Source organism: Salminus brasiliensis, chromosome 1, assembly GCF_030463535.1.
Source record: "Salminus brasiliensis chromosome 1, fSalBra1.hap2, whole genome shotgun sequence".
Lineage (NCBI taxonomy): Eukaryota > Metazoa > Chordata > Actinopteri > Characiformes > Bryconidae > Salminus > Salminus brasiliensis.
The window spans coordinates 57,991,896-57,999,012 of record NC_132878.1 but is presented as its reverse complement, the minus strand read 5'-3'; positions in this window follow the sequence as shown (position 1 = coordinate 57,999,012).

The window sequence follows — 7,117 nt, the reverse complement described above, 5'->3', positions numbered from 1 at the left end:
ACATTCCAGTACTAACCAGTAGATGGCATACAGAAATACTGAGGATATGGCAGTTCATGGTAGATAGATAGTGTGCTTGCTGGATGTTCCAACATAAATGAAACACCACACTGTACATTTAAATCATTTTTTATTGAAGTATATTATGTAAGAAATCACTTCAGTGCTGCAAGGTCATATACAATAATAGGTATTAATACTCTCTGTCTCCTCAGTCACAAAATTCACAACAGTCTTTTAGGGTGAATGAAATCCTTTATGTTCAAAAGACTGTGATGAATTTAACATTAAAAGCAATGTAAAATGTATGCATACAAACTCATTTGCACACAAAATTAATATAATAAAGATAAAAGTAAAACAAATAAATAAAAGGGTTAGAGGGTGAGATGCATATTTAATTCATAATTTATACAGTCATGCCCGAAAGTATTCATACCCCTGGCAAAGTTTGACTTAAATTTACTTTTATTTAACCAGAAGTTATATTTTTGCCTTGAAACGACACAGGCATCTCCCAGGAGATAACACGATGATGTACAAGAGGCATCATTGTGGGAAAAAGTATTTCTCAGCTTTTATACACATTTGAACAAAAAGTGGCATGTCCAAAATTATTCATACCCTTTGAAAACTGTCACAGTATATGGGAAAATCCAAAGTTCTATACCATTCCAAATAGTCCAAGCTGTTTTAAAGCATCCTAATTACCCTGATTCATTGGGAACAGCTGTTTTAATCAACTCAACAGGAGAAAAACAGCAGCTCTCTGCAGTTGGTTTGTGGACAGTCATGGCTAAGACAAAGGAGCTCACTAAGGACCTGCGGCTGTGCATTGTGGCCGCTCACAAGTCAGGAAAGGGCTATAAAGCCATATCAAAATGTTTTCAAGTTCCAGTGGCTACAGTGCAAAGTATTATTAAAAAATACAAGAAGTTCCGCACTGTGGAAAATCTCAGAAGATGTGGTCGGAAGCCAAAAGTGACACCTGTGCTGGCCAGGAGAATAGTGAGAGAGGTGAAGAAAAATCCAAGGATCACCACCAAGGCCATCCTGGTGAATCTGGACTCTGCTGGTGGCGACATCTCAAGGCAGACAGTTCAACGGACACTGCACGCTGCTGGGTTCCACGGACGCAGGCCAAGGAGGACACCACTTCTCCAGAAAAGGCACACAAAAGCCCGCTTGACCTTTGCAAATGCTCATCTGGACAAAGAAGAAGACTTCTGGTGTTCTGTTTTATGGTCAGATGAAACAAAAATTTAATTGTTTGGCCACAATGATGTGTGCACCATTTGGCGTAAAAAAGGAGAAGCCTTCAACCCTAAGAACACCATCCCCACTGTCAAACATGGTGGTGGGAACCTAATGTTTTGGGGGTGTTTTTCAGCCAATGGACCAGGGAACTTGATCGCAGTAAATGGCACCATGAAAAAAGAGCAATACATCAAGATTCTCAACAACAACATCAGGCAGTCTGCAGAGAAACTTGGCCTTGGGAACCGGTGGACATTTCAGCACGACAACGACCCAAAACACACAGCCAAAGTGGTGAAGAAATGGTTAGCAGACAAAAACATTAATGTTTTGCAGTGGCCCAGCCAGAGTCCTGACTTGAATCCAATTGAGAATCTGTGGAGGGAGCTAAAGATCAGGGTGATGGCAAGGAGACCCTCGAACCTCAAAGAGTTGGAGCTCATCACTAAAGATGAATGGGCAAAAATACCAGTGGAGACATGCAAAAAGCTGGTCAGCAATTACAGGAAGCGTTTGATTGCTGTAATAGCCAATAAAGGCTTTTCTATTAATTATTGAGAAGGGTATGAATAATTTTGGACATGCCACTTTTTGTTCAAATGTGTATAAAAGCTGAGAAATATTTTTTCCCACAATGATGCCTCTTGTATATCATTGTGTTATCTCCTGGGAGATGCCTGTGTCATTTCCAGGCAAAAATATAATTTCTGGTTAAATAAAAGTAAATTTAAGTCAAACTTTGACAGGGGTATGAATACTTTCGGGCATGACTGTACATAATGAATCATTTAAGTAGAAAATTCTTATACAACATATGTCTACACATAATTAGATGCTTCTAACTACTGTATTAAAGCTGATGTGTCAAGGTGAACACACAGCTTGTATGATCTCAATAGAAAAGCACTGCCTATTGAACGGCATGCTTTGGAGCAGGTGCACATTCCCATTGCCAAGTGTTGGCAATAGAAGGGTATGAAGTCTCCAGGCATTGAGTTGTGGAGCAGTGGAACTGTGTTCTCCCTGGAGTGATGAAGCACCATTCAATATCTTTAGGATGAGTTGGAGTGGTGTTTGGTATCCAGAACTAATCACAGAACATTAGTGCCTGGCCTCATTAATGGTGTGACTGAATGCAATCAAATCCTCACAGAACCATGCTAACATCTAGTCAGAATCTGAATCTCTTTATTTCACCAAGTGTGTTACACATACAAGGAATTTTACTTGGTGAGAGCAACACCAAGTATGACATGTAACAAACAAACAAGTTTACAAGTTTTACACTAAGAAAGAAAAATCCACTAAACAATAAATAGAGAATAATAAGTTTAAAAAGTACTAAAAGTCATAAAGAGCTGTAAGAAATCTGTACTTCTACAGGTATGAATACTGCATATCCATGTGTAGCCTGGTAGACATCTAAATACAAACTATTATGTACAGATATGATGATATAAACGTTAACAGAAATGTAACATCTGTACAGCTGGGCAAATAATCATAGTGCATGTGTTATGCATGTAATGTATGAAGCTCAGTTCAGTCATAGATTAGGTTTATAGATTAGGGTGTGAGGTGTCCACTGTGGTTTAGGATCTAGTGTAAACAAGCTGTCTCTATTAAAACACAGGTGTCTACAGACTTTGGGAGATGCAGTGTATTTGTTTGCCTTCCATTCCTACTTTTATATAATTCTACATAGACAAAATGTGTTGCACATTATGATACAATAAACCTAGGTTTGAGCCTTGCAGTTGAAAGCACTTATACCCCCTTCCCGTACGTTCGCGCAGAGTGAAGGTAACTAACTGCTTCGCAATTTCTAAAGCAACCACTTTGGCTGGCATGGCTTTGTTTTTGCTTCTCAAGTGGTCAATTATATGGTCAGTGAACAGTATTATTGAAGCCTCATGATGACAGTAAATTGGTGGGCGAGTGTGTGTGTGTGTGTGTGTGTGTGTGTGTGTTGTCTTGGGCCTCTCACACCATTTCGTCAATACCCAATTATCCCCCCATTGCCTCTCCCCACTGATGAAGAATGCTGAAAATAGCTATGGGGTGCATTGTCTCCTAATTGCAGCTAACACTACTCACTTGCCGTATTGATCATATATTAGATACGAGCTGCGCAGGAGAGGCTGTGTGGAGCCATGGTGAAGGATTAGGGGTTGTCTAGTCCATTCTCTAACCACTTTCCAAAAGACCTCCATTAGCGCGCATTCACATGACACTTGCTTGGAATGTATCCTGAAGGACCAGCACTAAAGGCCGTACTTGTGCTAGACATTCAGACTCCTTGGTTTTTCATTCCAGATCTATTGAGGACGTGATGGAGAGCATTTATCAGAAGCTCAAGCCGGTGCACCGTCCATTCCATCATAGCAAAACATAGCAACTGCAGTTTCTATGGCATTTCGTTTACACCATTTCTTTTTCTTTAACTCGCATTTATATTCCGAATAATAGAGCAATGAAGGTACCATTATGGCGATAAAATGCCTTGTTATTAAATCAAGGTTGATGCATCAATCTGGGTTGCACCTTTAAACCTAGTTTGAAGATTTACAGATTTCAACCATCATTTAACCTTGATTTGAGTGTTATAGCACATCTGTTGCTATATTAGCTGGGTTTCACCTAATAGGGATGAAATTCGTGTCAGGAATAATTAGTAGGTTGTTTGGAAATATTTCTGAACGATTGTGAAAAATGAGTTGATTTATTAGCTTCATTGAATCTCTGTTGGTGCAACCCATCCTACATCTTCTAATTGCTAGAAATGAGAAAACTAGCACCACTTTGAATTTCCTTCAGTGCTCCAGTTTCATATGAGCCTCATGCAGCACATTCATTATTGAACAATTAGCCATATATTTAACTCCAATGCATCCACCAAATCAACTGTCCAATTTAAAATTGGCTTGGGAAGCCATTTCCAGCATTATTAGTCTTTAGCCCAGAGTGGAGTAATGGCACAGTGTCTAATAATGGCTTTCTTCTGAAGGACTCTAGTTCAGTCATGGGGTCAGTTTTAAATGAGCTGTGTGTTCCCTCCCTCTGGGCGCGCTCTGTAAAAGCAGTGCAGAGGTGAGGCCATGCTTCTAGGATTGGGGGTTAAATCAAAAGGTCTAATACTGAAAAGGTTTACCTAAAACACAGTTTTAGGTTAGCAAGAGTAAGAGCAACCAGCCTTAGCCTTTCTTACATGGTTAATCTATTATGGATGAAGACCTAGTGTGCTGCACAGAGTATGATGCAGCCTCTTTTTGCAGGCCCCCTAGTGGAAATCTTTCCAATGGATGCATGTTCATGCTGTACTTAGTATAATAGATCAGCGTGTAAAATCGGGGCTTAGTATGTTCTCCCCTGTCTGTATTACTGGATATAAACGTGTATGAGGGCTTCTGAGTGGCACAGTAAAATCAGGAGATCGCCAGTTTGATTCCTGGTGATGTTAAAGCCATTTCTAGCTGGGGCTTCCATAGAGCACAACTGACCTTGATAGCCCCGTAGTTCACTTAGTTTGATGCTAGTCAGTGCTAACTGCCACTCCTCCAAGTGTGTGCAGTACTCTATATAGAGAACAGTAGATTAAAGCAGCAATATGTGAGAGTTCTTGCTCCTGTCTAGCTAGAAATGAGCTGTACATGAACTTTCTGAATGTTATGATTTTGGTGATGTTCAATCTGTCAAGTTCTCAGAATGTTTTTATGTAAGCTTTTTTGTACAATTATTTCTTCATTCTCACAATTTGCAACAGCTTTCTCGCATTTGGTAGACATATTTCAAAAAGCTACGAAAGGTCATCATTTAAACTTCTTATTATCAGTGTAAATTCAAAACAAATATTCTTTCTTATGTAAGGGTTAGGGTTAGGATGTTTGTGTGAAGTTTGTGAGAACATTTATGACACATTCATTAAATATTATTTGTTAGTGTGATATCAGTCTGATTGTGTGTTAGTTTTATCAATGTTTTTATTATATTGTATTTGATTTATTGTGTTTTTAGTTTAGGAAAAGTTACTTCAGATGTTTCCATAATTTTTATTTGTGTCTAAATGGGAATGTTATGTAAGAAACATTGTAATAACGTTGTGATACAAACCATTATTACATCACACATTTTTAGAACATTCTTGGAACATTATTTCTGTAACGTTACAGGTTAACCTTCCTGGAACCTTGCTTAAATGCTTAACATTTCTTTAATGTTTTCTGCTAGCTGGGTGGGCTCCCCCTACAGTCCAACTACAGGAAGTATAATTCACGTTTCGAGCCACTCCTCAAGAACGACATGCTTACATGTCATTGTAACCGTCAGTAAAAGAAGCTTGTAAACTGTCACAGTAGGGCAATATTACCTGATTCTACACAAATATGACTCTGTTCTTGCAAGTGCTATCCTGCCCACTTCACCAGAGTTACATATTGTACTTAACAGCATGCAGAGTCCAAAGTGGCAGCGATAGCAATGCTATTCTCTTTATTACAGGACAGTGTAACATCATCATGATTGTCAAGCTGTTTTTTTAAGGTAAAAATGCTTCATAACAGCAGAAGTGGTGACCACTTATGGGCTTGCAGAAAGTTCCATTATAAATACTAGAATTTTCCTCTGTAGAGGCTTTAGAACTAAGGTTGTTGGCATACTCTAAACAGAAGTACATATAATGAAGATATAAGGTACTAATTGAAGACAGTAAGTCTAATTCTCTCACTAAAAGTCCTGCAAGGTGTTTTGCCTCTTTGCAAAGTGTTCCTTCTGCAGCATCTTTCAATAATAAGTATGTTTATTCAAGGTGACTTGGATATTTTACTACCAATTGGTCCAACTGAATGTGTTGCCAATTAGCCGAGCTCCGTGCAACTCAAAGGTACATTGCCTGTGAATTAGATTCGCAACTACTCACTACTGAGCACCTTTGTGACCTGCTATGAGCTCAGAGAAGTGCCAGGTTAGGGAGAATAAGCTATTCGCCTCAACGACTCCTTACTGTAAGCCTGGAAATGAGACTCATCTGCTTTCAGGAGCCAAAAAACCAAGACGGCCCGGCTCAGAAACAAATGAAGGCTTAAAAAAGACACCTGAATGCAAGGATAGGATTTGCATCATTTCCAGATGAATACAATAACACTATAGCTCGAAAAGTATCTCCACAACCCTTCTAATCAGTGGTGTACCCATTGCTGACACTGACATTCAACTACTCACGCAATATCACCATGCCCAACACCAAGCGTTAGCTGGAGGGGTAGATACAGCCCACCAGCATTACTAGGTTGTGGAGCAGTGGAACAATGTTCCCTGGAGTGGTGGCGCTCCATTCAATAGATTTGGGATTTATTGGAGTGAAATTTGTGATCCAGAACTAATCCTTCAACATCAGCACCTGACCTCACTAATGCTCTTGTGACTGAATGCAATCAAATCCTCACAGCAAATTTCAAACATCAAGTGCAAGGTCTTTAAGTGAAAGCATCCAGATATTACAAGAAATTTCAGTTCTCTGAACTTAACCCCTTAAACAGCTAAAAGTGAGCTTAAAGTGTTATTACAAACGTTTTATTACCGAACAATAGCCCCACCAGTTTGTGCAGAAGTCCCTGTAGTTACTGAGTAACACAGCCTTGGAGTATTAAGGGGTTAAACTAATGGGACAAGCAAAGGAGGCAAACAGACAGTTCCCCGTACCAGGTCTCAGTAAACGTGTTACCAGGATGCTATTAGCACTTAACGTCCCAGTAAATTTGGCAGTGGATTCCTCCAGTGGCCAATTATCCGGACCAGTTTGTCCTCACAGTGGAGTGGCCTGTGCTCATGTGGGGGGTAAGCAGTTTGGGTGTTATTTCACTCC